Source organism: Macaca mulatta, chromosome 7, assembly GCF_049350105.2.
Source record: "Macaca mulatta isolate MMU2019108-1 chromosome 7, T2T-MMU8v2.0, whole genome shotgun sequence".
NCBI lineage: Eukaryota > Metazoa > Chordata > Mammalia > Primates > Cercopithecidae > Macaca > Macaca mulatta.
In genome coordinates this window covers 37,276,851-37,289,866 of record NC_133412.1, presented here as the reverse complement: position 1 = coordinate 37,289,866, position 13,016 = coordinate 37,276,851, and the positions used below count along the sequence as shown (strand labels likewise).

The window sequence follows — 13,016 nt, the reverse complement described above, 5'->3', positions numbered from 1 at the left end:
ATATCTAAACCTTCTTCAGTTCAACTGAGCTATGTAGACATTCTTATGACAGTGCATTATCTTTATTAGTGTGTCTTTAGCGTAAGTTTTGAAACCAGGTATGGTAGTTCCCCCTTATCCTAGGGGATATGTTCTGAGACCCCCCAGTGAATGCCTGAAACTGCAGATAGTACTGAACCCTATATACACTGTGTTTTTTCTTACACTTATACCAGTAAGATAAAGTTTAATTTCTAAATTAGGTACAGTAAGAGATTAACAATAACTAATAATAAGATAGAACTAACAATAACTAATAATAAGATAGAACAATTGTGACAATATACAGTAACAGGATTTATGTGAATGTGGTCTCTTTCTTTCTCACTCTCCCTCAAAATATCTTATTATACTGCACTCACCTATTTTTAGATTGTGGTTGAACCATGGGTAACTGAAACCAGAAAATGAAACCACGGATAAGGAGGAACTACTGTAGTTTAAAGACTTAACTTTGTTCTTTTTCAAAATTCTTCTGGCTATTCCAGGCTCTTTGAATTTCCATGTAAATTTGAAAATGAGCTTGTCTGTTTCTACAAAATTCCTTGTTCGGATTTAGATTGAAATTGCATTTTATCTATAAATCAATTTGATGATGATTGGTATCTTAACAATACTGAAGCCTACCATCTATGAACATGGTATGTCTCTCCTTTTATTCAGGTCTTGTAAAATCCCTGTCAGGAACATTTTGTGGTTTTCAACAAACAAGTCTTGCACGTATTTTGCTAAGTTTATCTCAAGTATTTAATAGGTTTTTTGAGGTGCCAAAGTAAATAGCATATTTAAAATTCAACTTGCAATTGTTTATAGCTAGAATATAGAAATACAATGGATTTTTCTATATTGACCTTGTATTATGTGACCTTGATAAACTCAGTTCTTAGATCCAGTAGCGTTTAATAGAGCGTAGTAATATTATGTGTCTAATGTTGCATAACAAATAAGCCCAAAACGTAAGTGGCTCAAAACAATTTTATTATCTCAGTTTTTGTGGTTCAAGAGTCTGGATGTAGCTCAGCTAGATTCTCTGGCTCAGAGATTCTCACAAGGCTGAAATCAAGCTATTGACCAGTGTTGTTGTTATCTCAAGGCTTTATTGGAGATAATCTGCCAGTATAATGTTGAATAGAAGTGGTCAGAGTGGACATACTGAGTCCTATCTGATATTGGAAATAACTCAGTCTGTCATCATTAGTATGATGTTAGTAGTGGGATTTTTTGCAGGTCGCCTTTATCAGGTTTGGTTTAACATGTTGGAAAGCTAAATATTGAGAACAAAATTTTAGAAAGACATCTTTTCATGTGAAACTGAAATAAAGGTTCACAATCCTCTTTCTAAGACTGAAGGAACTGCTGTGTTTAGGAATTGAGAATTTTCAAAGTTTAGAATGATAATGCAGTTCACATAGTATTTATTTTTATTCTTATTACTGTTATTATTGTTTTCCCTGCAGTTCAGTCAGATGAAACCTCTGTTTTGTGTGTTTGGATTTCAGTAGTTTTCTTAGTTCACCTCTATGTTTTCCTCCTCCTTGTTTCACCTTAGTCTCCCAATAGTTTGCTGAAATACTGGGCAAAATTTATACTGATTCAGTATGTTTTGCTTCTTTTCTTAAATTCTTTGACTCGTAAGTGCACAACCTACTTGTTATCAGCCTGTACAAAGCTACTCTCTTCTCTCCACACCCCAACCAAAGTACAACTGCTGTGGTATGTTGAGATTTGCTGCCAGATTGCTTTCCAGAATGGACTCTCTAGGCATCATTACCACCTGTAATGTGCTAGTGTTCCTGAGTATCTACACCATCACTGGCACCAGGCATCATATCACTCTAATGTTTGCCTACACAATGAGTAAAAAGTAGCGTATCCTTGTTATTCTAACTTGCATCTCCTACTAATGACTTTGAGTCTGTTTACAGCATAATTGCTTTCTATGGCTAAATGTAAGTCATTTTGATCCTACAGTACAATGGATTTTCCTTATGACCAGTACTACTCAGCACTCATAAACCAGGCTTTCTGTCACCATGCTCAATGTTCTATATACCAGATGCTTTGTTGTAGAATACAAGAGGGAAGAACTGGATTAACAGATGATTCTTCTCCTCTCTTCCCGAGTTCTTCTCCACACACAGGCAAACCTATACTGGTTATGTCAATATGTGTTCTCACAGGCTGGTGCTCTCCATCTGAAACCCACCTTTAAGGGACAGGCTATAATCAACATAGTTTTGACACTCTTGGAACCTCGATCAGGAACTATAAAGGTTTGGACTTCATTAGAAATTAAGGCAACCTACTTAGTGATCTGGTTAACATTGACCAAAAAATCAAATAAATTAATTAAATAAACAAAAAAACAAAATAAGACACACTTAGTCTCACTGTCACATAAGATAATTCAGCTCTTGACGACTTGCCTATTTTGCCAGAGAGATGTTCCTTTGTGTCCAAACGGGAAAGATTTGATTCTTTTTTAAACCATTTCCTAGATTATTTCTGAAAAGTCTATTTCAGAAGGGTCAGTACCTAATCTTTTGTTTTCTCTCATCCTTTGTGCATTTCATTTGTCAGCATTTGTTACTTAAAAAATCCTTGGGCACTGGGCAACACCCATTATCAAAGGCATAATTATTTCTGCAGCAAAACATGATGTTCATTCTAAGTGGGATAAAGAGAATCTTTAATAGTCTCATGTCAGTTCAAGTGAGGTTTTCCCGCTAACTAAACTTCAATCAAATAAAGTTTTGCTGCCAAAGGAATACTGATAAAACTGTTCATAGCTTGTTTTGGACTTTGAAATTGCAGACAGAGGATGAGGACCTATAATAGACAGTAATAATAAAGAGACAGGAGATGGGAAGTTTGAATGGAAGTCAAAGTATGCTAAAAGCTTTGCCTTAGGAGAAGACTTTGGTAGAAAAATAACTCTAAGCACCCAACATGAAAGAACATGTGACAGTGAAGTCTCAATTGAAATTGAGTTAGTTACCTTAACTGATTGAAGTTGCATTATTTTACTTCTGCAAATTTGCAAAAACACATGGCTATGTGAACACATTGCTAAGGCCCCTCCCAGGTCCTTGAGAGAGATTCATACAAGTGAGAGAAACTGAAGCTTAGACTTCATTAACGTTATGGTAAATCTGACTCAGGGAATAAGAAAACGAAAGTTTTAAAGTAATGGCTCAGGGCCTGACTGCATCTGCTCCCTCCCCCAACAACTATCTACATCTTTCAGTAAAAACTCTCCTATGAACTTTATATGTTCACATAAGAGCAAGACCATAATATGCATATGATTGTGTACCTTGTTTTTATCCAAATTATATTGTGTACATTTCTTCCTTTTAAAAAATTCTGTTAACAACTGCATAGAATTTTTCTATATGAATATATAACTTAACCTAACTCTTATCTGATGGACATTTAATTGGTTTGTAATACTTTGTTCTCACTAACAATACTGTAATAAATATTTTTGTAAATATATCTGCATCAATGTGTATGTCTGTCAGAGAACTACCTAAAAGAGATTTGTGTCAAAAATAATATGTTTAAATTTTGATATATTTCTCCAAATTGACCTACCTAAAACTTTGTACTACTTGTGTATAAATGTGCCACTTTCTTTTCTCCTAGCCCACACTGAGAATAATCATTCTAAGTAATTTTCAAGTCTAATACGATATCTGTAATGATACCTCATTCTTTTAAATTGTATTTCTTTGATCATTAAAGAGATTGAGCATTATTTATTTTTATTAACATACATTTCCTCTGTATTTGCCTGTTTTGTTTGTATGTTTTTAAAATTTTCTTTGCCAATATTGATATGGGGTACTCATCAATATTATTGATTGATAAAACCTCTTGTTATTGTTATAATTTTTTTCCTTTGTCCTATATTTTATAAGTATTTCCATCAATTTCTAAGACAGAACTTGTTTGGTTTCAGACAGAGCTGGTTACAAGGTTTCACTCTACCACTCTGGCTGTGTGTTTCTGGTTAAGCAATCTGAAGGAGGACAATATCAATATGACAATTAATTTAATGTGTCAACTTGACTGGGTCATAGGGTTTCCAGATATTGGCCAAACATTTTCCTAGATGTGTCTGAAAGGGTGATTCTGGATCAGATGAACATTTGAGTTGGTAGACTGAGTAACACAGATTTCCTCTCTAATGTAGGTGGGCTTCATCCAAACAATTGAAGACATTAATAGAACAAAAGGTTGAGTAAGAGAAAAGTCCTCCTGTCTGACTGCTTGAGCTGGTCTTCTCTAGCCTTCAGACTTGAACTGAAACATCAGCTCTTCTTAGATCTTGAGCTGCTAGCTTTTTGACCTGAACTTACACTGTTGGCTCTCCTGGTTCTCAAGTCTTTGGACTCAAACTGGAACTACACAATGGCTCTCCTGTGTCTCTAGCTCCCTGACTATAGACTTTGGGGCTTCTCAGCCTCCATAATCATGTGAGCCAGTTTCTTATAATCCATATATATATAAAAGAAGTCAATATATGTGAAGATTTAGCTTAGTTCCTATCATATAATAAATATTGAATAAAGGTTAGGTAACATTAACTTTACTTGAATTATTTTTGCCCTTCAGAAGTTTTATAGTCAAATACATTAATCTTTTCCTTTATTATTTTATTAATAATTATTTTCTGTTATTTTGTCTAGTACCTCTACTTCTTGCATCAACAAATTAAAGCACCTGGAAATTTGTTTATATATGTGTAACTTGAGATTTAATATTTCCCCCAAGTGAAGAGTCAGTTGTTCCCATGCATTTATTAAATAATTTATTCTTACAGTGTTCTCTAAAAGCACCATTGTCAAGGAAATCTTCTAGGTCAAGGGAAAAGATTTCTGCTATAAGGATTACAAATCGTGTATCTGTGACATAGAAGCATACTCCAGATAAGCTGTTTCATGTTTCTTGTGCTAACAACCCAGAGGGAAAGGAAATGAAGACATATTCCTATTTTTCTTGTTCATGCACCTGCTTGTCTAAAATGCAAGATGATAAATCTAATTGGTGTCCTAAAAGCCATTTAGTAGTTAAACATAATCCAGGCAAACAAAGGCAGGGGACAGATATTGATTTTGTGTCACACAAATGTAGGTGGAACATCTAAGCCTTAAATAATGCTCCCAGGGCACTTTTTGGTGTGATCAGGCAAGGCTGTATTTAATGATGTGAGAAAACTCGTTTCTCTGAGGTCAATGGTATGTGCTTAACCTTTAGGCTTTTGCGTGGCTGGCTGCCCCACTGGTTTATGGAGTGGACGCCGACATGATTGGGGATTTAGGGCAGTGATGACTTGATCTCCCTGACGCTTGCTGCTCTTACCCAGGAATGGTGAACAAATCCATCTCCGTGGCTGCCGCCTGGGCTTTTCTGAGTAGCCCACGACTCTCTCATTTCACATCTACCTCCTGAGACAGAGAGAACGGTCACCTTTGGAAAACAGGGTTTATCACATGATCATGAGAAAAAGAAATGGTTTAATTTAGCTTTTAATGCTTTAAACAGCCCACAAAAGGCAAACATGAAGTCTTGATGACTTTTGTTTTTATTTCTCAGTTGGCAAGTTTACACTTTGTGATTTTTAGCATTTTCCAAAGGTGTTCTGAGAAATGCTAGTCCTCTGAGACTCTGCTGGAAAGAAAGGGAAGGAGGGAGGAGAGCTAGCTGAGGTTAACCCTGTTTGGGGCATAGGATACCTCCTTTGGAGACTCAGTGTGAGATGTGTTTTATTTAAGACCAATGTTATGGTCTAAATGTTTGTGTCCCCCAAAATTTACATGATGAAATACTAACCCCCAGGATGATGTATTAGGAGGTGGGACCTTTGGGGGCGATTAAGTTATAAGGGAGGAGCCCTCATTAATGGGATTAATTTCCTTATAAAAGAGTCTCCAAAGAGACCTCTGGTCCCTTCTGCCATTTGAGGTTAGAGTAAGAAGACATTGGTCTATGACAAAGCAGTCCCTCCCCAGTCACCAAATCTGCTGACACCTTAATCTTGATTGGTGGCTTACAAAAAAAATCCTATTATTTATAAGCCACCTAGTCAGGATATTTCGTTAGAGCAGCCCAAATGGACTAAAACATAAAGGATTTTTCCATTCATATTTTACTGTCCCAACCCACTTTTAAAATACAAGTTACATCTGTTCTACTATTTGATAAATACTGCCTTAGGTACACTGCTTTAAAATGTGTGCAAAACACAACTTTGCCTATTGAATGCTCTTTACCATTAATTTATCCCATAAACAGCCAAGCAGTCAGGCACTTTTTTTTTTTTTGAGATGGAGTTTCACTATTGTTGCCCAGGCTGGAGTGCAATGGTACAATCTCGGCTCACTGCAACCTCCTCCTCCCAGGTTCAAGATATTATCCTGCCTCAGTCTCCCAAGTAGTTGGGATTACAGGCATGTACCACCATGCCTGGTAGAGATGGGGTTTCACCATGTTAATCAGGCTGGTCTTGAACTCCTGACCTCAAGTTATCTGCCCGCCTTGGCCTCCCAAAGTGTTGGTATTACAGGCATGAGCCACCGTGCCTGGCTGTCACTTCTTTATTTTATTTTATTTTATTTTTTGAGACGGAGTCTCGCCCTGTCGACCAGGCTGGAGTGCAGTGGCGTGATCTCGGCTCACTGCAAGCTCCGCCTCCCGGGTTCACGCCATTCTCCTGCCTCAGCCTCCCGAGTAGCTGGGACTACAGGCGCCCGCCACCTCGCCTGGCTATTTTTTTTTTTTTTTTGTATTTTTAGTAGAGATGGGGTTTCACCGTGTTAGCCAGGATGGTCTGGATCTCCTGACCTTGTGATCCGCCCGTCTCGGCCTCCCAAAGTGCTGGGATTACAGGCTTGAGCCACCGCGCCCGGCCTCTGGCTGTCACTTCTTATAGAAGAAAAGAATTGATAATAAGACATGATCAAAATATCAGGAAATTTGTACAAGTATTACCCATAAGAAATGTTTAAATTAAGTTAATTAAATTTAAAAATAAATACCGGGGAAGAATTCTAACCTTCATATTAAAGTTCAGTATTCACAGACCTTACTCAATGTTAATTGAGTTAGGTTAATTCTTCCCTGCATGTCTTTCAAAGTTAGTCAAGCAGAGCAATCATATAATTCTGGAGCAGACAAGAACCTAACCAAGGCATCTAAAGAGCTCCACATTTCACAGGTAAGCAAACGGAGGCCTAGAAAAGCTGGAGAAGTGAGCAAAAGCCACAAATTGATTTGTGTCAGCGTCTGGACATTGGCTTAGTCTTCCTATACTTCTCTCTGATTTTGTCCTCCTCTTTATGACAGCTTAATCTTCAAGCTGGAGCCTTCTCAGTTACTTCCCCCATATTTGTCTGTGCTGCGTTCACCAGAAATGTCACTTGAAGAAACTTTCCCCGAAAAGTGAGGAAAAATGAATCCCCCACTTCCTGAAGCTATAGGCTCTGACAGATTGTGATGAGATCCTCTTACTTTCCCAGGTTAGCATTACCTGGACAGGGTGGCTGATACCCAGGGAATGAGTTCATGGGTTGCCTTAGTCCATTTGTGTTGCTGTAAAGGAATACCTGAGGCTGGGTAATTTATTTAAAAAAAAAAAAAAAGTTGTTCATTTGGCTCATGGTTCTGAGGGCTGTTCATGAAGCATGGTGCCAGCACACCTTCTGGTGAGGGCCTCAGGCTACCTCCGCTCATGATGGAAGGCAAAGGAGAGATGGCATGTGCAGAGATCTCTTGGTAAGAAAGGAGGCAAGTCAAGGCAGGGAGGTATCAGGATCTTTTCAATAACCAGCTCTTGCGGGGAACTAACAGAACACAGACTTACTCAACTGCAGGACTGCACCAAGCCATTCATGAGGGATCTGCCAAATACTTCCCACTAGGCCCCATCTCTGACACTGGGAATAACACTCTTTTCTCTTTTTTCTTTTTTCTTTTCTTTTCTTTTCCTTTCCTTTCTTTTCTTTTCTTTTCTTTTTTCCTTCCTTTCTTCCTTCCTTCCTTTCTTTCTGTCTTCTTTTTTTCAAGGTCTTACTCTTTAACCCACGATAGAGTGCAGTGGTACAATCATGGCTTACAGCAGCCTTGAACTCTGGGGTCAAGCAATCCTCCTGCCTCAGACTCCCCAGTAGCTGGAACTACAGGTATGTACCACCACACCAGCTAATTTTTAAGTTTTTCTTTTGTAGAGACGGGGGCCTCACTATGTTGACCAGCCTGCTCTCTAACTCCTGGGCTCATTCGATCCTCCTGCCTCAGACTCCCAAAGCCTCCCACTGTCTCATTTCAGGCTTGAGACAGTGCACCTAGCCGGGGATCAAATTTCAACCTGAGATCCAGTGGGGACACATATCCAGACTATTATCATGGACCAAAACAAACATCTGAGGAGTGCAACTATTTCTGAGAAAAACAAAAGCTTTGTTGGCATTTAATGATATGATCATATTATTTTTCTCCTTTAATTTGTTGATGTCATCCATTATGTTGAGAGACTCCATAATCTTGAATTTCCTTACATTTTTGCAGCAAACCCTACCTGGTCATAGAGCATTGTTTGGATATGCTACTGGATTTTCTTTGTTAATACTTATTTGATATTTTGCATTTTAATTCCTAAGTGAGATCAGGCTATCATTTTCCATTTTTGTACAATTTTTGTCAGGTTTTGGTATTAACGTTGTGTTGGAATAATGCAATGAGTTGGGGCAATTTCTAACTTTTAATACGGTCTATAATATTTTGAATTATAAAGGAATGACCTTTCCTTACAGATGAAACAGAACTCAGCTGTGACACTCTTTAATTCTGATTCTTTTTGAAATGACTGATCTTCAATTATTTTTACATACCTTCTATGATAATTGATCTATTCAAGTTTTGTCCTGGTATGTAAATCAGTTTTTTAAATAAATTCTTTTTAAACAGCTTTATTGAGGCATAATTTACATGTCACAAAATTCAATGACTTTTGGTAATGTGCAATTTTTAAGTATATAATTCTATGACTTTTAGTAATGTAGGTCAATTTTAGTCATTTTTTAAAAAAAGAAAATATTCATTTCCTCCAGGTTTTCAACTGCATCCACAGATGGCTCATAATATTTTCTTATAATTCTACGCTTAAGGAATGCTGGCTTTCTAAATGAGCATGCTAGCATGAATGCAAAGAGAAGGAAATGGAGATAATACCAGAGGCAGTAAGTTAACTAATGGGAACACTTGTTGAAGCAGCTAATCAGAGCACTGTGTAGTATGTAAGTCAGGAGTTACAAAGTACAATCATTCATTTCCTCGATTACTAGGCTTTCTAACTACTAGGCTAGACAAGGTGCTCCAAATTCCCTGGTTAAAGTAGGGGCTGAGCAGTTTCAGACCAAGAAGGCAAAGTCACAACATGTGATACTTTCCGTTTATTTGTGGTGTTTTGGCTGGCCACTTCCTTCCATTAAGAATTCTCATAGTAACACCAATGTATTTCACCTCTTTATGTAGGGAAATTTCACTGTGGGCTGGTACCTATGTCAAACATAATTTTTAACACCAAGAATCCAGCAAACTGAACCCTCCACATGAAAAATTTTAAAGTCGTATTTAAAAGGCTTAATACCCCTAAATTGTAGAATGATCTTTCATGTGGATATGTTAGGTAAAATATAAGATGAACCAAAGTATGAATTTATGTCTTCTTTTAAAAATCATGTTTATTGAAGTATAATTTACACATAGTAAAATTCCACCTTTTTGAGTTGTACAGTTCACTGACTTTGCATTAAATGTATAGTGCTTTTACCACTTCACACTCAAGATATAGAATATTTCTATTACCCCCACCTTTTACAAAAGGCATCCTTATATCCCTTTTGTAGTCAATCCTCTACCACAACTCCTATCCCCTGGCAATCACTGATCATATTTTTGTCCCTGTATTTTCTTTTCAAGGTTATTATGTAAATAGAACCATACAATATATAAACATTTGTATCTGTCATCATTCTGTTAGCAGCATTTCTGAAATTCATCCATGTTGTTGCATGTATCAGTATGTTCTTGTTCATTGCTCAGTATTATTCCATTGTATGAATGTACCATAATTTATTATCCTTTCATCCTTTAAAAGATATTTGAGAGGTTTCCAGTTTGTGGCAATTCTGTATAAGTTGCTACAAACATTAGCATACAGATTTTGTGTAGATACGCATTTGCATTTCTTTTGAATAAATACATAGGAGTGGGATTCCTGGGTTGTATGGTAAATATGTATTTATACTACAAGAAACTAGCAGCCATTTTTCCAAACTGTACCATTTTGCATTCCCACAAGTAAAGTAAGAGAGTTTGAGTTGATTGATTTATTCATAAGTCCTTTGTATTTTTGGACTTTTTCATGTTTAGCCATTCTGGTGTTTATGTAGTGGTATCTCATGTTTTAAGTTTGCATTTTCTAATGATTTATGTGTTTATTTGCCATCACATCCTTTTATTTGGTAAAATCTGTTCAAATTTTTGACCATTGAAAAAATAGAGTCTTTCTGTTCTAATTATTGAGTTGTAAGAGTTTTTAAATATATTCTGGATATACTCATTTAGATAGATGCATGCAGAGCAAATATCTGATACTTGCAAGGCAATTTTTGCATTATCAGATATTTGCTTTGCAAATATTCTTCCTAGTCTATAGTTTGTCATTTCGTTTTCATAATTTAGTCTTCAGAAGACTAGAGACTTCTAGTCTAGAAGACTCTTTCTCTAGAGTCTTTTTCTCTAGAAGAGAAAAAGTTTTCAATTTTAATAAAGCCTAATTTATCAATTTTTTTTCATTTATGGTTTGCACTTTTTGTGTTATAACTAAGAAATCTTTACCAACCTAAGGTCATATGTTTCTTCTAGAAGCTATATAGTTTCAGATTTTACATTTATATCTATGACTTATCTCAAGTTAATTTTTATATGGTATGTGAAGAAAAGATTAAGATTCATTTTTTGGCATTTAATTGAATCCAATTGTTCTAACACCATTATTGGAAAAGACTTATTTCTCCATTGAATTACTCTGGCACCTTTGTTGATTGTCACTTGCCCATTTTTGTGTGGCATTTTTCTGAACTTTCTGTTCTATTCCATTGATCTATGTGTCTATTCTATGCTGGTGCTACACTGTATTGATTACTGTAGTTTTAGAGTAAGTCTTGAGATCAATTAGTGTAGGTGTTCCAATTTTGTTCTTCTTTTCAAAATAATTTTGGCTATTCTAGATTCTCTGCTTTTCCGTATAAATGTTAGAATCATTTGTCAATTTCTATCTGCTGCAAACTTGTGCTGATGCTTTTACTAAGATTTTGTTGACTATACAGATCACTTTGGTCTTAACAATACTGAGTTTTCCAATCTATGACCACATTACAGCTCTCTATTTAGTTGTCTTTTTTTCTTATTAATGTTTGGTAGTTTTCATGATGCAACTCTTACACTTATTTGGTTAGGTTTATACATAAATGGTTTACTTTTAATTCTAATTGTAAATTGTAGTTTTAAAAACTTAATTTCCAGGAGTTTATTGTTAGTATATAGAAATACAATTGATGTTTGAATGTTGACCTTGTATTTTGTGACTTTACTAAACTTACTTAACAGTTCTAGTAGTTTTTTAGTAAGCCCCAGTGCTCTTCTGAATGAATAATATCCAACTGTGTGAAAATACAACTGTGATCCTAGGGGTGGGGGCCATTAATTTTTTGTCTGATTCCCATATGTGTCTGGTTAAACAATGTTAGAGATTTTTGTAAACCTTGCAATGACCAAAAAATATTTATCACCTTTTCAGGCCTATTGTCCTGAGTACATAAAATACATCCAAATGCCCATCTTCTGTGCTTTATTAGAGATAAAGTACAGAAGATTAACAGGTATTTCCAGAATCTTCTGGGTTAAAGGCTATGGTATCAGTGTTAGAAGATTGTGTGTGGATTTTCAAGCTGACTGTGAAGTCCCTGAGGGAAAGATGTGGGGTGGGCTTCTATCAACAGGTACCAGAGAGGAATGGTGGGGGCAACATCTGGAGACCTACCAGGGAAGATGTGAGATCCATTGGTATACCCTGATTGTCAACGTAAGATAATATGCCTTATGTTGGTATTTCCTAAATTGTATTTTGGGATATATCGGTCTTTATTCTTTTCAGCAAAAATTCCACAATCAAATAAATATGGGAAATGCTTCATACCATATTCTCCTCTTGTAGTTTTACAATGTGCATTAGCATATTAAAGACACTGAGGAAACCTACTTAAAGATACATGTTTACACAGCTTTGTTTAATCCAGCATTCCCCAAACTCATTTGACCATGGAACCCTTCTTTAATATTAAACCTCCTAATCTCCAAAACCTCTTTAGCTTATCTGCTGCAAAATACACTCAGGAAAACATTGCCATGAAAAATTCTGTGATCTCTTTCTCACCTTCAGTATGAGAAAAATATTCACACAAGGTTATTATGTTAGAGCTATCTGATCACTACAAAATGCTCTGAGCAATAGAATGTGCTTAGAATTCTGGAATACAGAGAGGTTTATATTTCAGATGCCTTCATTTCCTTTTGTTTTGACTTAGAAATGATGAGCAAATATTCTCCCAATGTATGCCATTGAACTAAACCAAGAGAAGGATTCTTCCCACATACTTCAGGGTTTCTTGGTCTTTCCTAATGGTCTCCTTTGGTTGTACTTCAAACTCTTTTTTGCTTTGCTCTGATTTGTTGAATAACTGAGCCATCAAACTGTAAAAAAAGGTTTCCCATAAGAGGCATTATGCTACCTGTTTATGTGCTTTGTGTAGTAACCAGGGTAATAGGATAACAATAAAGTAGATACTCCTTGTCTTTCAGAGAAAAATAACTTTCTAATGGTTGACAGAATATGATTAAACCAGCAATGA

At 36.2% G+C, this 13,016-nt stretch overlaps 1 long non-coding RNA gene across 2 annotated transcripts in view; it reads left to right on the top strand.

Annotated features, from left to right (window-relative positions):
* Positions 1–13,016, top strand: part of LOC144329901 (uncharacterized) — a 98,736-nt gene that overhangs the window by 39,753 nt on the left and 45,967 nt on the right. The window contains exon 3 of one of the 2 annotated variants that reach the window (XR_013395638.1): positions 12,108–12,190. The exons of the other annotated variant lie outside the window; for it this stretch is intronic. This is a non-coding gene — a long non-coding RNA (uncharacterized LOC144329901). The remainder of the gene's footprint in view (positions 1–12,107; positions 12,191–13,016) is intronic. 2 annotated transcript variants of the gene reach the window in all.